The 18,438-nt window shown below is 43.8% G+C and overlaps 1 protein-coding gene across 1 annotated transcript in view; it reads left to right on the top strand.

Moving 5' to 3' along the window:
* CNTNAP2 (contactin associated protein 2) overlaps positions 1-18,438 on the top strand; it is a 1,091,545-nt gene that overhangs the window by 102,643 nt on the left and 970,464 nt on the right. The window lies entirely within an intron of this gene.

Raw genomic sequence — 18,438 nt, 5'->3', positions numbered from 1 at the left:
CATCACTTGTAACATTGGAGTTATACTGAGTGTGTATACCTATATACAGTTATGTATGCACAACTTTCCAACCCTTGAAAGGAGGTAGATGGAACTTACAGACATATTGTGCTTCCTCACATTCTACATGCAAGTGATCAGGGCTTTTTTTCTGGGAAAAGAGGTGGTGGAACTGAGGACTGCACAATGACATCAAGTCAAGTCAAGTTTATTATTACAGTCTGCGACCAGCACATATAAAACCATTTGCAAATCAATTTAAAAACAGTTGAGACAGGATACAGGGGAAGAACAATGAATAAAGACAATGACATCACTTTGGGTCAGCTGGAACAAGGGGGGAGTTTTTTAAAGTTTAAATCGCTCTCGGCAAAAATGGTCACATGCCCGGTGGCCCCTCTGCAGCGCGGAGGGCATTTTAAACTCCTCTCTGTCTGGAGAACAGGGGGTGGGGCCACCGGCCATGTGACCATTTTCAAGAGGTGTCGGAACTCCGTTCCACCGCGTTCCAACTGAAAAAAAGCCCTGCAAATGATCAAATGTGTAACTACAAGGATTCTTTCAATGCAAACTAGCTTTTCTGTCTATCAGCCTAGTAATATTTTTATCCTACCCTTTGGACAGGGAGCTCAGAAAGATGTACCTGACTCTCCACTCCCCATTTTATTCTCACAATGTTCTTGTGAGATAAGTTAGGTTAAGTGTATGTATGTGGCCTGCAAGATCATGGTGACATGAGAATCTTATCCCAAGTCTCTCAGATCCTGCTTTGACTCCATAACACTACACTACACTAGCTTCTAGAGATACCAGTTAGGGATGCTCAGGCTCGCTGGAAACTGGTTTTTCATCAGTCTGTTTGGCTGTTCATGAATAGTTTGAGCCTGTTCACCAGGTTACTTTTCTCACATTCACACAGTACAGTACAACACAATCAGCAATGTTTCTCATACCTACACATTCTCTCACAGCCCAACAAGCGTTCTAGTTTCTCCTTTCCATGATGTGTTGGCATCCGATCATATAAATAAAAAGTGAGCAAAGCAGTCTGTCAGACAGTCATGCTTTGTTAGTAAATGCTTTTTTAAAAAAAATGTCTTAGCATTTTGTGTTCATTTAAGGCAGTGTTGTTGATTATTTTGTGCATGGGTTTTTTTTTTTGCAAGATCTTATAGGAGACATCAAGTTTCCCCTTACCTCACTAATCATCCATGAACACAATGCAAAATCCCCTGCAAAGCAAGGAAATAAAACTCCATCACTCTAGCTACTGTGCAGACACAAAGCTTTTTTGGCACATGTTTGCAGAGGACATAGGGAAAGAGATCAGAGACTTGGCTCACAAGGGATTACGACCGTTGAGCACGGTATTGTCATCTATCAAACCTGTTTGCAATGAAGTTTGTTCCATTCCTAAGATCAGCATGATCTACTCAACTTTTGATTTGTTTTGAAACTCGGTGCATTTCATAGTGAGATGGAACAGCTAAAAAAATTCTCTCTCCATGTTAACTTAAACAAACAAACCTTTTATACTTTCGCAAGCATCCTTGCCTTATCTCAGTTTGATTAGGCCTTCATTCAAAAGAGTGCATGTCTACAGGAACACTAGCAACAATGTTCTCATTCTCTGGCATAGTCCTTGGAATTGACTGTGCAGGTGTCAGTTGCCCAAAAGTCAGAGAGGTTGGGCGACTAAAATCTCATACTAAATCTCAGCCGCAGACCTTTGCTTCCAAGAAGGCAGACAAACTAGATTATGGTCCTGGCATGTATCTATCAGTACCACTTCATCTTACAAAACTGATAAAGTGTCGACAGGGCACTAGTTAGAGGTCAAGCATTTGCAGCTTGTGCATATTTTGAGTATCTTCACTGTGTTGAAGAACATGAAGTCCTGTCATTTGTTGGTCTGAGACTAAAATAAAAACTAGGACGAGTTACACTCATAAATGAAGTGTTTGTTCAAACATCTTGCTTCGTATGCTGAATTTGAATAGCAAGATCATATTCTGTCTATACTTTGTCATGTTTTCTTATTTGTCACAACAACATTTTTTTAAATTTGAAAGTTAATTAAAAGAATTTACATAGTAAGTTCAAAGAGAGATTTTTAGAATAAAAACAAATTGTGCACTGTGTATGAGTTTAGAGATGTATGAGTTTATTCTTGCATTTTTGATGTTTGCGTCAAAATTCACTTACTTGATAAAAATTTATCTATCACAATTTTAGTCTTGCTTGTTCTTGTCTCTGTTTTCCTCCTCCTCCTCCTTGCCTTCACTTCTCCTCTCTACCATTTAATCTGTTCTGGCTGCGGTAACCCACCGGCATTTTGTTTATGGCTCTTCATGAAAGCTTCAATTGAGAAAGTCAGAAGAGCAAAGGAGTGATAAACAGCAGCGAAGCAACACAATCTGCTTCCAACAAGTGCGGGAAGAGGCTTTTTGCCAAAAACAGTCACGGTCTTCACAATGGGAATGATTAGTCGAAAATATCTAATCCGTCTCACTTGTCTACTCCTTGTGGTTGCATAATTCAGCACTTTTCAAATGTTCTGAAAAGCATGTGGGATGGTCCATGCATTAGATCCACAGTTCTGTCATCAGTAGGCAGAGAACACTTAGGAGGGTTCCACCAGTGGATTTAACCTGAGGTTGGGCAAAGCCCCGTGGAAGGAGTCAGCAGCACATGCGATCTTGATAGGAGGCTTCTTCTCAGTTGATTTCCCATGGGCTTAGAATGGCTACTGCTGCGTTTTCCTCTCCTGTTGAGGCAATTGGGCTGTTGCCTTGGGTAAAGTATATTACATTTGTAGAAAGCTGGGGTGATTTTAGCATAGCGCTCATGTACAAATAGAAATGCCTTTCCATCGAGAAGCATGAATGCCTGACTTACCGGGCAGCCGGTTTGCTGTTGCGAGGTGGGGAGGCAGGGCGAGCACGGCGGCCGGCATGTCGGCTTGCCTGGCATTCCATGAGCAAGCCAGCAGCCAATGAGTTCAAATCCCAGCCGTCCAATCAACGGCGGCCGGGAGGTGAGCTGCGGGGCAGGGCTTGCTGCCAGACCTCTGGGGAGCAGTCTTCCCTCTGGTCTGGCGGTTTCGTATTTAAACAAGTGCCCGCCCTGAGACTCTGCATTCTGCTCCTGGCTGCAAAATCCCACCACTCCCTCTCTGTTTGTTGTTCATTGCCTGTCTTGTCACAACTTTCCATGGCGGAAACTGACCAGAGCTATTAACCTATAAGATGAAAGAATACCGAATACACCCCTTGAAAATGGAGACGGAGTTGTTTGCAAATGGGGTTTTATGATCAGATGAAGAAACTGTAATTGAGCAGAACATATTGTGGCCTCATGCACCATTAGACACAGGAGAAGTTACAATAATGTTTTTGAATGTGCAAAGATACGTCCCAATAAACTTTGCAAAATAGTTGGCGTGGTTCTCTAGCAAATCTGCTCTTCGCTTTCCCTAGAATGAGAATCTTAAATGCCAGACCTTTTCCCCAGATTATAGTGTATACAGATAGTATAGTGATTAGATTTACACATGACTTTCATTATTGTAGAAGGTCAATGTATGAGCAGAATTCACTTATCTGCCAAGCTTCATCTTTTAATGTCAGAAGATATTGATGTAATGAGGTAGCCAAGCTAAAGAATAATCCCATCAAAAATTGGTATTTTTGATCTTTTAATGGGGTGTCAGAACTGGGAGATCGTAATGGATGGAGATTTGATAGCTGATTAACTTGGTGTCTGAAGTAATCTTTTTTCTTCCATTAATTTATGAAATTAACATGGTTATCCAAACTTTGTATTCCCCCATTGTGTGCTGCTTGGAGGCTACTGTAAGCACCTCATTAAGGAATGAAAAAGTGACACTTCAAACTGGAAACAAAAATCTAAAAATACCCGGGCTCTGCCTTCAAATGATGAAATAGAAAAATAAATTGCAGTTGCTGTTTAGCTGCAATTAAAGTCTGTACCAAACCTCCCCAATTAAATCACTATTAGCTGTGTGATTCTGATCACTATGATAAACTACAGTTATACATTTGAATAGCCCTAAACCGAACACTGTTTCATACTGTCAGTATGTTGCATCTACTATGTCTGTTTGAGATCTCAGCCTGGAAATACTGGAAGGGGGGGAGACAATTGAACATTGAGCTTAACAAGTATAGACCCTCTAAGTCCTTTTTGAACAGGGAATAGTGAGAATTTTAGGTTGCTTTCAATTAGCTTTCCTATCAGTGAAAAAGGAAGGAGGGGAAGGCATCTATGTTCAAAAATCATGTGGGACATAGGGGCATCAGCCTCCAGATAGGATTTGGAGTTCTCCTGGAATTGTAACTGATTTCTAGATGACAGAGAACAGATTTCCTGGAGAAAATGGATGAATTGGAAGAAGGACTCTGTGGTATTAATATCAAAACAGTGTCAAAACAGTGTTTTGACATCTTCTGGGCATGGAGTAAGGGTCACTGGGTGTGTGGGAGGGGGAGGTATTTGTGAATTTCCTACATTGTGCAGGGGGCTGGACTAGATGACCCTAGAGGTTCCATCCAACCCTATGATTCTATAATTCTATAACTGTATTATACCCTACTCAGGTCTCTCTCCAGACTCCTCTCTCTCAGTCTCCATCCCCAAGTCTCCAGGAATTTCCCAGTCCAGAGTTGACAACCCTAGCTGGGACAAAGGACTGTAGCATGGAGGGGAGCTGTGTGACACTGAGTAAAAAAAACAGGTTGGATCCAATCCAATGGACTGAAAGAGATTTTTTTACACTACATTACATGCTTGGGGCGGGGACATGGATCCATTCATCGTTCAACTTTTTAAAAAGTCTTAACTGAACAGAAAATTCATAAATAGACCAAGTCCATGAAAATATCTATTATTGCCATTTGCATTTGGAATTTCTCCTCAAGATTTGAAAATCAAATGCTTAGTTGGCGTCTCCTGATTGGACACTATCCAAAATGTAAACGAGAGAGCCCCACATGAAACACTGGTACACATCCTCTGTAGGTGAGTTATCCGATACATGTCATTTCGTCACATACTGCCTGATGTTAAGTGCCATTTCATGTCAATGATCCTAGACTGTCAAATATGCTATGACATGTCTATTATCAGGACAGAGGTCTCTGAGGACTTTATAATTGGAAGAGAAGATAGAAATGAATATCATTAAATGTTATTACAGGTATACAATATTTGCCAAAGCTTACTAAAAAGGGCCTTCTGCAAAGGTAAAACATCTGTAGCAATGTGGGGAGAAACGAAAAATTTTGATACTAGCACATGATGCTGTGTGTGGAAGGGGTAGCACATCTCTAGTCTTGCTGGTGGGTGGCAATTGCAAAAAGTTCTCATTGGTGCTTCTTGTTGCCACTTGTTGCTGGAGATCTGGAGCAGCAGTGTGCACCTCCCTAAACTTATATATTTATTTGGGCAACTTCTAAATGAGTTTTGTCATTCTTCTGGGTGAAGGATTAACTCCTAATAGGTTTCACCAAAGAAGTGAATCACAGCTGCTGCAGCACTTGTCTCTGTCTATAGAGATAATTTCAGCCTCCTGGGATCTTAATCCGACACCTTTCACAAGCACTAAATTCACATTACAAAATACAGAAAGGTCCAGCTCTAGCTAGAGAAAGCCATTAGCAGAGTGTTTGTCAAAACTGCATCAAGTTGCATCCCTTGCTTTTCAAACTAACTTATCATGCTTTAGTAGTAGATGCCCTTGGAAGTCTTCCTTGAACTCTGAAGGCTATTGTAGGTAACTGTATTGTAGGCACTATAACATACACACCCCATTCAGGATCAACTCTCTGGGTTCCAAATGAAGTCACTGAGAAGTTTTATCATTCTATTATTTACATCTTCCTTGCTTTCTCTCTCACCTCTTCCCTCTTCCTCCCATCTGTTTTCTTATGTTTACGGTGCTGAATTCTACAATGTAGGGGTGCTTCATGCATCTAGGCGCACAAGTAAGAGACAAAGAGCTTGTATTGGCTAGGGGCTGACAAGACGTGCCTGTTTCTTTTGGCAAATGATCAGGGAGACTCTTGTTTGCTGGTGCTGGGGATAGGTTATTGTTGCAATGCAACCAGGGCTTTTTTTCAGTGGGAACATGGTGGAATGGAGTTCTGGCACCTCTTAAAAATGGTCACATGGCCAGTGGCCCCACCCCCTGATCTCCGGACAGAGGGGACTTTAGATTGCCCTCCATGCCACCGAGGGCAATCTAAACTCCCCTCTGTCCAGAGATCAGGGGGTGGGGCCACCGGCCATGTGACCATTTTCACCTAGGGCAATTTAAACTTTAAAAAACTACCCCCTTGTTCCAGCTGATCCAAAGTAACATAATTGTGCAGTTTTGAGTTCCACCACTGAGTTCCACCACCTCTTTTCTCAGAAAAAATGCTCTGAATGCAACCCTAGCTTCTCAGTGTTGGGCATGGCCTTCAGGTAGGAACCATCTGTAACTGAATGAAAACTCAATGGCTATAGTTTGTCCAGATCAAATTAATATAGATGGTTTCAGTGTAGGTGAGAAGATTATGATCGAGGTGAAGCTGCAAGTGAACCTCTGCTTTGGGAAGAGGTAACAAGAGTAGGTTATGTATCTGACCTTTCTTCCATTATGCAACTGAAGATGTATGTAGGTGTCCAGAAAGTCTTCCATCTAGACATTGGCTAGAACTGCTTACCCTAAACAACGCTGGCATATCATGTTCCATAGGACCATTTCTTTAAACACTTACAGGGTATATTTTTGACCATGTAACAGTTATATTTGGTGACAGTCCCCTGGAGCAGGAGTCTCCAGTGTCGTGCCTGTAGGCACTATGGTGTCCGCCAACACCTTTCCTGGAGTCCAGCAAGCATTTTTAGAAACTGGGGCTCCTGGCCAGCAGGACTTCTGCTTGGCTACTGGAGAGCTGATTGACTGCAGACTGAAACGTTGTCTCAGGAGCAACTGCCACCACCTTGCTGGTTTTATTCTCTCTTTCCCTGCTTCCCCAGTATGTTTTTAACATGACACCTCTTTTCCCTTGCACTTGGGCTTCCTCTGTGTCTGAGGAGTGATGCCGTGCCCTCGGACTGGGCAGAGCCCTACACCCCCGTCACGACCCCCCCACCGGCCGGCACTCACCTGGGCCAGCAGCCGGCTGACAGCACCACCAGAAGAGCCGCCGCCCTGCCTCCTGGTCAGGCCGCCATCCCGGCGCCGTGGTGGGAGCTAACGGCCACCGCCGCACTGCCGCGGGAGGCCAGAGGCAGGGCAAGTGGCGGTGCGGCAGCGCAACAGCCACCTCCGCATCCTGACCTGCGGCCCCGCTGGCAAGGCCGCAGCCGGGGAAGGCGCTGGGGCTGCGGGAGAAGCCAGGGCCGGCCGCCTGATGCGGTGAGGCACGGCAGGACGCTGGCGCAGGTGCAGAGGCACGGCGGGAGCATCACCTGCCGGAGCGTCCATGGAGGGGGCAGAGACAACGCACCCAAGCTGGCCTCCCAGCCCGGGACCAGCCTGCCCAGCCTCACCAGGGAGAGGACGGTCCAGCCGTCCATCAGGGAGAGGATGGGCAGCTGGAAGGGTGAGGGGAGGGAGCTTGGGCCGAGCAGCCAATGGCTTGAGGGCAGGTGGGGCCAGCAGGTGTGGCCACACCTGGCCCAGGTGATGGGAATGGCCCTGGGGGCAGGTATGTGGGAAAAGGGGTGCGAATGGCCCTGACAAGGGAGGGTATTTAGAGGGCTCAGGACCCCGGCCGGGGAGGAGGAGGATGGTCAGTCTGCCCTGACGTTAAGGAGCAGCTGGCCGGGTGGAGCCAATTGCTGATTGGCCACGCCAGTTCAGACTCAGGCTGCCCCTTCTGAGGCCTATAGGGGAGAGCCCTCTGCTAGCTGCCGGCATCCCAGGCCCTGGCCAACCCTGCAGCCGGCTGAGGCACCAGGATGGACCCGTCGCAGACGCCCCGCCCGGACCCCCCACCGCCGCTGCCGCCAGGGGGCGCCTCCACACCTGACACTCTATTTGTGCAGCTCCTCCTCCTGCACCAGCCATTTTGTGGTTGCATCTACTAGCCTGTGTCAGAATTCCAAAAGTGCCCACAGGCTCAAAAAGGTTGGGAACCCCTGCACTACAGTAATGTAAATACAAGCTCTGGTTTTCAGATGCAACCAGCAAACACTTTTATTTGCAGAGATAAGTAAGAAATACTTTAGCATGGGAAACCGAAGCAACTGCTCAGAAAGCTGATATGAAAGAAAATCTTTAGATTTCTGGAAGTGATTCAGTGGGCTACTTACTGCCAAAGGTATGACAGAAAAGAGTACAATATTAAAAAAACTCAGGGTCTGGTTGATGCCGCTCAGACTACCTTAAGCAGAGGAACAGCCGGTAAGTGGCTGCCTGAAGACCACTGGTGGTACACTGGGACATATGGGGAGTGGCAGTCCTATGTATAGGGTTCTAGGCTGTGAAGTTTTAAAGGTCATAACCAGCACCTTGAAATTGTAAACAAACTGGTAACCAATGTAGCTGTTTCTAAAACAGCAAGATATGTTCCCATCTGCTAGTTCCTTATGATAATCAGGCTGCTGTGTTCTGGACCAGTTGCAGTTTCCAAGTTGTATTGCTTAGGTTTTAAAGGCTGTTGACTACCAATGGAATACCATGATACAGAAAAAAGAAAGAGCAATACTATGGTATATAATACTTTGTGGTTCTATTTTTCTCTTATATGGACCTGTTACATATGTCTGAACTGTGCATCATGTTTCATTGCAGGCCCTTTCCAACACTAGAATTCTTTCATTATCCCATAGAAAGAAAAGGTTTGCATACATATTTTGAATACAGTGGTGGCGCCCTACAATGGAAACCTGCACTGTATAAATATAGGTTCCAAAATGCCATTACTTCAAAATAAATCTCTCTACATATTTTCCGTGACTGGTTTACAAGCTATTCTTCAGCTTTTATGCAAAGCAGATTTATAGCAAGCTGTTTTCTTTACAGTAAGGAAATTACAATGCCTTGTATTCCACAGAAATAAAGTAGAGCTACTAACAAGAGATAGGCACGAACAGGAAAAAAAACCCAAACATGATGTTCGTTGTTTATTGCCATCCACAAACAGGGACTCATGAACAACCATGAACATGACCCTGTTCACAAACATGTTCATGTTTGGCTGTTCGTGGGGGCCAGCAGGCTCTCCTCCAGCCATCATCCAAGTTTGGAAAAGATCCCTACTGCACCACTCCCAGAAACCTGACCTGAGCAGGCACAAGGAAAGGTACCAATAATAAATAATAGCTTGGCCAAGAGCCTGGCAGCAGCCCTGGAACCTGAAGGGGTAGATTCATATCCCACCCCACACAAAGAAAATTCAAGCTCCAATGCACTCTCCCTGTCTCTCTATCAAAATGCCAACAGCAACTCTCTCTCCCTCTCCACTGTCTGCAAAGACTAGCCAGAGCTGGGAGCCCCCCCCCCCATGGTCTTTGCTCTCTTGTAACAAATTTGGAGCTCCACACTTGGAAGGAACACCTGCCTATCAAACTAAATTGGGCTTAGATTGGGGTTTCCAGGACAACAGCAGGAGTTCAGACAGAGTTCAGACAATCCCTACCTACGTTGCCAAGGGAATTTATTGCAGGCACCAAACTGTCTGGCTTGACGAACAGCAACGGACGAGGCTTGCAATGGCCACCTGTTTGTTTAGAATGGGGCCTCATGAACAGCTTGTTCTGGAACAGCAGATTGGGCTGTTTGTGGCTTTTTTTTGGTTTGTACTGCTGTTCGTGCCCATCTCTACTGCTAACATCATCTTTGCCCTGAAAGTGCTGAGTGCTGTACCTTCTCATGGAAGAATCTGCTTTCATTTGGATGGACAGGCTTTGCTACCCAAGAGAATATTAATAGGAATCGCTAGGCATGTCATTTGCCTGCTTTGGGTGGGCACTGAAGAGCCCCAACAGCAGGACTTTCTTACCTGCCCTTGCATCTGGGTCAATGGGAGAACAGCGTACGGGGGCTGGAAATGATGGCATGTGATGCATTGAGGTCACTTCTGGGTGAACACCTGGATGTGATGTCCACGCATCAGCTGACACTCGGGAAACTCTTACAGCAATACCATCAAGTGTCCAGAGTGTTGGTTGATGTGCTAAGGTCGTGTGTGGGTTTTCACTTGGATGTGATGACACATTGTGCAATGTTGTATCAGCTCGTTGCCCTGCTCCCAAAGCTCCCAGAGGGGTTGTGTAGGGACATGGATGTTCATAGCTTCTGACAACATTGTTCAGCCTGCAGCTCAGTCTGTGTACAATATCTCTGCCAGCCATAAAAGCAGAGGGAGTGGCTTCTAATGGAGTAGACTGGAAGATCAAAACAGCCCTGCAAAAGGGCCTTTTCTCCACCATACAACTTTGATGGAAGGAGGAATCGTCAGCTAAAGGAAAGGGCACACTGCTGCCCCCAACAAGTTCAGGCTTGTTAGAAAAAGATGGGCATCACAGCCACCTTCTTCCCAGGTCCTGGCCATGTTGTCCTCCCTTGTCTGGCCAGCCCAGCAGCCAAGCTGGTGCTGTAGCCTTGTTCCATCCAGTGAGGGCAGCTCATTTTGGCTGGCATCCTTGCCCTCAGTGGAGCTCATAAGGGTGGCCCACTGGGAATTTTCTCAGTGGTCATAATTGCCAGTCTGTCCCTGGCTTTTAAGCAGGAATGCTGAGATCTTGTATCTGAACACAATTGCCAGGTGAACTTATTTTGATCAAACTTTTTGCTTACAGATGAGCTGAGCCCTTAATGTTGAACTCCATTATAAGCAGTTTTGTGGCTGCTGGATCACCGCTTGTGCTACAGGCTCATGGCTTTCCTTTGAGTTGCTAATATGGGCACTCTTTTCTGGTTGCATTGCTGCAACAAGCCCCCAAATGAATTGTCACCTATGTGCTACATCAGTCTGAGTTCTGGCAATAACACAGAGACACCGTCCTTTGGTTGGAATGGCCACAACTTTATTGATTACAGCTAGATGGAGCATTGGCCAAGCATATGGGCATGGATCCACGTTGGCATCGGAAGGCCCACTCACTGTCCGATGCATAACACTCCAGCCCCATGCTGGTGCACCACGTCAAGCGTTCCTCTGCCACCAGCCATGTTGGATGGCCGTTGCCTCCCAATCCATTGGGGTGAGCTGCCCAAGTGCCCACTCACCCTTTTTAAGATCTGGCACAAAGCTCAAACCCGCCAAACCCATAAAGTTGTGACAACCCCCCCCCATGCTGTCCTGAGAGCAGAGGGTGGGTGGGGAACATGTTGCTCCTGCCAGGAATCCTACAAGAATGGTGCTGACCATGCAGCTGGACAGGAGAAGGGATGGACGCTCCTCCTCTTCCAGGCTGGCTACGCCTCCACTGCATCCTTCCCTCGGCGCCAATCCAGCCCGCCGGTGGGTCTGTGAGCTTCTCTTCTTTTTAATCATTTTAAAGGGTAAAAAACAAGTCTTTTTTAACAGATGGGAGGAACAAACTACAATTCCCATAAAACTATGTAAGAATATGTATGCAAGAATTGATTGGTATCCAGAAAGCTTGGCAGCCAATAATGGATGGTGAGTTATTGTTGTCATAGTAGAGTGTACAGAAACAAAGGAGTACGTTTCAACACGCTATATGAGACTTCTTTTTTTTTCCTTTGAGCAATATGTCTTTAAATTGGAGGTGCAACTAACCAGGACCCCTCTGAACTGGTGGAAAATACAGTAAATCACAATATATTAAATTATACAGATGTATTTAAAGTGACTAGTGCAATATGTGAATAAATAAATTATATGCATTCTCATACGATCTTTCTAAATACTATACAAAAACAATCCTACTCATCTACACATGTCAAAGAATCTGCCAATGTTTCCAACAGTGGTAACCTTCATATAATATCAAACAGTTCAACAAATCATCTTAAGACCTCACTCTGACAGCTCTGCAAAAGAAAGAGAGACATTTTTTTTTTTACAACCATTGAACTGTTTTGTGGAAGAATGGCCATATGCACATATATATGAGTATGAACTGAGATGTGTAATAGAGCTATATTTGATATTGTCCTGGTTAGTTGTGGCTGTCGGAGGAGCCCCTCTTGTGTTTACCTTTAAATTGGAGGTGGCTACAGGCAGCAGCACTCATGAGAAAACAATCTGATACATCTGTCCTGTTCAGAGGCAGAGGAACTACAGCTCCTGTGATCATTACACGTAAGGAGGACAGGAGCCAAATCAGTAGGTAACTGAGTACCCTGCTTCTAAGCAGCTACCACATGATTCTTAGTTGTTTGATTGCATTGTGCTTTATTTAAAGCATGTGGGTGACTGGCACAGACCTCTTATTGTGGGTACTGAATAAATATGATCTGTAAGAGATGCTGTTGTTCAGGTGAGATGGCTATAGATGGCTATAGTTTGTATAACATGATTGCTTTCTAATGGGCAATGATGATTAATTTCTCCTTCTAGAGCTCGCTGAAGGTACTTGTTTAGAAGCTGTAGATGACCTGAGGATATCTCTTCAGTGAGTGTTAGAGATGAGCATGAACCGAAATACGAACCAAAGTTTGTGATGAACCGGGCTGGTTTGTGGTTCGTGAACAGGCAGTTCATCAGAGCCCATTTCGAACGAACTGCCATGAACTTTAGGCTGGTTCGTTTAGTTCATTTTTTGGTCCGTCATTGCAGACAGCCTGGCGCTGATCAATCAGTTTCCTAGGCAACAGGGAATGGACTTCCTGCAGACCCTCTGCTGCTGACCCGGAAGTGGCCTTCTACTGGCCCAGAAATGACCTTCTGCTGATCCGGAAGTGACAATTTGCTGACCTGGATGTGACGTTTTCACAAACCAAATGAACTGATTTGCAAACCGGGGCAGGTTCGTGAAAGTTTGTGGTTCATGAAATGCAACAAACCACGAACCGCATGGTTCAGTTTTTTCCCGGTTCAAGTTTTTCCCCGGTTCCGGTGAGTATAGATGCCTCCATATGCTTGAATGGTGGCATGGGAGAAACAGGTGGGATGAAAGAAGAAATCTTCAAGGCTCCAAGCAGAGCCCATTACTTGGGGAAGAAGACTGAAGCTGCTTTTAGCACTGCCTGCATGCTTTCCTTTCTCCTTATGGTCAGCTGTAAATTGATATTACAAAAATACCTTATATTTCACAAGGAAATGGTCTCTTGTAGCTGCACAAGAACTCATTGGTGGTTAAGGAAGTGGGGGGCTGTGCTCAAAACACTTTCATACTCTACCACCTTCTGTGGGTAATGCTGGGGGAAAGACATCTCAAGAACGAATAGGAGGGAAAGCAGTGGCACAAGATGGGAGTGCAATAAAAGCAAAATCATGTATCTTGATCTGAAGCAGCATTTATAAAGCAATGCAGAGTTCACTCTAATAATTCTAATCTTTTCTAAGAGCAGAGCAAAAGCTGCTAAAATTACTTAACTACTAACAAAGCCCTTCTGAGAATAGGAGGGGGAAAGTCACAGCCAATCAGACTATGGGACAGAGCATTGGAAACAATTATTGGGAGGGGGTAGTGATTTTGAGACGTGGTAGTTGTATTACAGCTATTGCATTTCCAAATGGAGAGTGGGCAACAGGGGCTGAGGACCGTGATCAAGTGTAGTTATCAATGAAGGAGCAAGAACTATAAAGAAAGAAGAAACAAGTCAAAGGCTAAGCCGCTCTCCATTTCAGAAAGTAAAAAATTATTTCAGCTAAGAACACATCAGCATTTTCTCTTCTCTGCTGACAGGAGAACCAGAAGAATTTTGCTGATACCAAGCGGCTCTTTAATAGGCCTAAATCCGTTGCAATGTCCACATTCCAGGTGCAGAAAAAAATAATGGTTAGCAAAGGGAAAGAATATAACCTTGTCAAACCACAGTGTCTTATCATGAGGATTAAGCAAGGAAGGAGAATTTCTAGCACATTGGGATGAACAGTTGCTGCACATAGGTGCTCAAGATGGTAGCCACTTTTGACATTATCCAACTGCTTCCAAAGAAATGAATGGCAAAAATAATCAGCCTGCACAAATCCATTGGATCGTCTTATAAATGGCTAGGCTAAATAACTTGTTGTTATAGCAACTTTTCGGCTCGGGGCTTTTAGCCTTTCCTTTAATGGGGGCTACTTCTGAGTAATGAAAATATCCCAAGCTACTTCCTCCCCTCCGCCTCCAGCATGTTACCAAATTTGGTTCGGTCCTAGAAACAGGACATGAGCTGGGAAGAGTACTAGAAAAGAAGCTTTTTGATAAGCAGCATAGAGGAAAATCCTACGAAATAATTTTTTAAAGCCTAGAGCAGATCTTTTAACAATTTTTCCTGAGTCTTCTAGGGGGAGAATGAGCAACTGTGCAGCAGCCAGCAAGCTACCTGTCCTATACCTCTGGACTAGAGCACTTCAGACTGCAGGATCCTATGTCTGAATGCTGCTCCTCATAAAAAACAAATCCTCCCTGAGTATACAGAAAATTAACATGCCAGGGGGAGGGGGACTGGCTAGAGCTTTTCTCCTTGGAATTCTAGTTTTCGATGGATGAGAAATTTGACACAGTGACAATTTCTCAGCAGCTGCCTTCTACTCTAGAGGAAACTGGTGGAATGATTTCTGTTCCATTTGGCGAACATTCCGAAGTTGATCTATCCCAAAGCCATCACTGAATCTTCATTGGCAGATTCACCTTTTCGACATAAACAGCGTTCTTAGTTTTTCAGTTTGGGGAAGATACCTCAGACTCTGTCAAATGATACTGAAGAGGGTAACACAAGAAAGCAAGCATTTCTGTTCTATAAATACTAAACATCCTCTTCCAGGATCCAGCATATTTTTACAGTGCCATGCTGAGCAAAGTTACATCATTCTAAGTTCATTGACTTGAAGCCAGGCACGTCTGTTCAACCTTTTGCTCTGGGCTTTCTACCCTCATCCCCTTCACCTACAAATGATATGCACATATATATTTCCGCACCGTGATCGTTTATCCTTATTTTTCTTTGGCGAGATTCAACACTTTACTGATAGCAAGCGATTTGGAAAAATGTCTAATATTCTGCATGATCGAAGATTCTTTTCCCACATCTCCAGATTCCTATCCAACATTTCTTCTTTTTTGGAGGGGTAGGTGGAACACAGAATTGAGGGCGTTCTTGCTTGATCCTTTGTTCGATTTTTCTCCGAGTCTCTGTTATTGTTAGCAGAGCGCACAGTAGGCCGAGAAACATGGGATGTAGGGGTTTGCATTGCAGGAGTGCATGGGAGAGAGAAACAAACTTACACTCAGAGGTCTGGTTAAACTTTGGAAAGGGAAATAAGAATTCTTTATTGTGTGAACCCCATACATGATAGAAAAGATGAGAGATATATCCCTATCTAGCTGTCTAGTCTGCCAATGGATGGCGGGATGGGAGGTCCTGCATCCATTGGGCAACATGGAAAGGAAAGATGGAGAATGCAACAATGAGAGAAAGATCAGGTGTCACGAAGAGAAAGTCCCTGAGAATAATATTCTGCACATCAAAGGATAGTGTCAGGGCAGTAAAAACTAAAGTGTAAACAGTTCCCTGACCTCTCTTGCTTTCTAAGTCTTTGGTTTGTCCCCTTCTGAAAGCTGAGTGAGGGACATTTGTCTTCCTCTTAAAATCATCTCTTTAATCTTCTTTCTGGTAACGACAATGAGACACTGACAGTTGCCAAATATATATCTTCAGCTCTGAGACTCCATGATACATATTTAAATACTTATTGATCACCACCCTGAAATTTAGAATAAATGTTCTTTCTTTTTTTAAAACTCGTTCTAGTTTGTTTGATTCTGCCATTGATTTTGTTAGTTTTACATTATTTATATTGGGAGGATTGGTTCTGTTGTACTTTATTTTTAAAAAAAGAATACAAAATTTCTTTTTGTCTAAAATTGCATGAGCTGTACGGACAAACCTGTGAATAAACGAGCTTAGAAGGTGTTAGCCTGCTTAGAATTGTATTGTTAGAAAGGTAGCTACTCACTCTTGTAGAAATTGTCTTGTAAAAGTGGAACAGTTGCAACTTTAAAAATAACAATTTTTATCTTGTTAATAGAAGGTTGAGGTGTCGTCTTTTTGTGTGTCCCTGCAACTTCTTGTTGCATTGATGACCACCTTGAATCTAAGCAGATAAGGTTGGGTATAAATTATTAAATACATAATTTAATAACAATAAGAAGTTGCATAGTATTTTTCAAGTGTTCGGTACACTTCACCTACCTCAGTATATCTTCTTAAATATGCCTGGATTATTATCTACATATTTCACATTGGACACTGAGGGAATAAGGGCTTCCCTGAGGCCACTCTTCACAACTGTACACTTCTGAAGACTTAATGGAATGTCTGTCTTCAGAAAAAGGTGTTGGCAACTTTTGCTATCCCCCCCCCCCCTGAGTTCACCTCTTCACTTGTTCACCTATGCTGCTCATGTCAGTTCACTGACCCCCCCACCCACCCCCAGGAACCAAATTTCAGTGGGCTGTAAAAGAAAGTGGGAAAGTCATCAAAATGTTCAATGGGAAGGCCTTGTTGGTTACAAGCCAGTGAGTTTGTGGCAGTGGTGAAACCTTCCTAGCTTACACTCCCAGCCACTATATGTGTGCTGGAACTGAGCTTGATTCCCCTGATGACATTCAAAATGGGGGAAACAACACAATACCTGATGTATAATATTTCTCTTGTACAGGAGATAGCTTATCTTACACTGGCCTTTGGACCTGTATGATATGTAAGCACAACATATTCTCTATTTTTCCCCCCTGAAAGCTCTATGGAGTCATCAACCAGTCTGCAATATGGTTCTTTGAAACTGCGGGCTGTACAATAAAGTCACCCGTTCATCGTTATTGTTACTCTAGAGATCTACTATAGGAGCACTATATTTATTTCAGACCTTTTCCTGCCTTAGGTTCATTCTTTCTCACCGACAGAATTAGAGAGGTTAGAACTAATAAGCAGCAATGGTGACATGTGAAGCCTTGTCCTTAGGGTTTCTCTAACTCTAACTCTTGGGTCCATCTTATTGGACTTTCTGAGAACTACAATAAAGTCTCACGTGGCCTTTTGTTCCTTCAACTAGCCTGTGGCAAACACTCTCTGTTCGTAATTTGTGGAAAGCTGAGGCTCATGGGGCTCGTTTGCTAATGTTGTCTTTTTGCCCTTTAGCTGGGCCTTTGGAACACTTAATGAATCACAAACTCTGCACCAAAATAAGTCAACAACCCTGCACACTTGTTACAAAAAAGAAAAAAAAACCTAGGCATATGGCAGGCGTTTCAGCGGAACATAACAGAAGATAAGGAAGTTAAGGTTAATGAAGAGCGGCACACTGGATTGAATATAACAATAGCCCTCAAAGAAATTTTTTAACAAATTTATCCATTCATTAGAAAAGTCCGTAGCCTTACAGTCATTATCTCATAATAGAAGTCATTGTTAACACTAAAGAGGAGACTTTGAAAAGGGGAGCATTGCTTAGAAGAAAAGATGTATCCCCAAATCACTTTGGTTGCCATGTGTGTTTCAGAATCAACTCTAGTCTTTAAGGTGTGTTCTATATATTTTGAATACAATTTTAGCATGCAGAGCCAAAATTGCTTTGGTGAATGTAGTTTTCCACTGTTTTGTGGGTTAACAGAGTTTTCTATGGGCCAATCCTTGCATGGCCCAATTCACACAATAGGGCAATCACATGTACTAGTTGCATCCTGGAGACAAGTGACGAATGACACAGGTTGGACACTTGTCAGCTTCCCTCAAGCTTTGATGGGAAATGTAGGCATCCTAGTCTTGCAGCTTGGCTCTCCAACTGATGTCCAAGGGACTTTTCAACTGTCACTTGTCCAACATTCCACCAAGCTGCCTACATTTCCCATCAAAACTTGAGGGAAGCTGACAAGTGTCCAACCTGTGCCATTTGTCACTTGTCGTTTGGCCATATGAGCTCCCCATCAATGTGTTTGGTGGGCTCCCAGTTTGTTTGAGCGTAAGCCTAAGGAGCTGCTGCCAGTCATGACTTCTTGATGGCTGCCCTTCTATGATTCTTGGGTTTATAAATATGACTTTGTCATATTTACATTTTACATTTTTAGATGTCTTGAGGCATACACCGGGAAAGCTAATGACCTGACCTGACTGAGACATTATTAGTAATCATATAGCAGCAAGCCATCGTTTCATGGTGGGAAGCATTTTCTGTCATTAGAATAACTTTATTTGAGTTGTTAAAGGAGGAGATGCATTTCTTAGAGGTGAGTGTGAAATGTTGCATTTTCAATCATCTGTACAAGACTTACTGGTTGCACTTGGCCCATGAGGCACCATCA

Source organism: Eublepharis macularius, chromosome 11 (assembly GCF_028583425.1).
Source record: "Eublepharis macularius isolate TG4126 chromosome 11, MPM_Emac_v1.0, whole genome shotgun sequence".
NCBI lineage: Eukaryota > Metazoa > Chordata > Lepidosauria > Squamata > Eublepharidae > Eublepharis > Eublepharis macularius.
The sequence above is the reverse complement of the archived record's forward strand: the minus strand, read 5'-3'. Positions and strand labels throughout refer to the sequence as shown.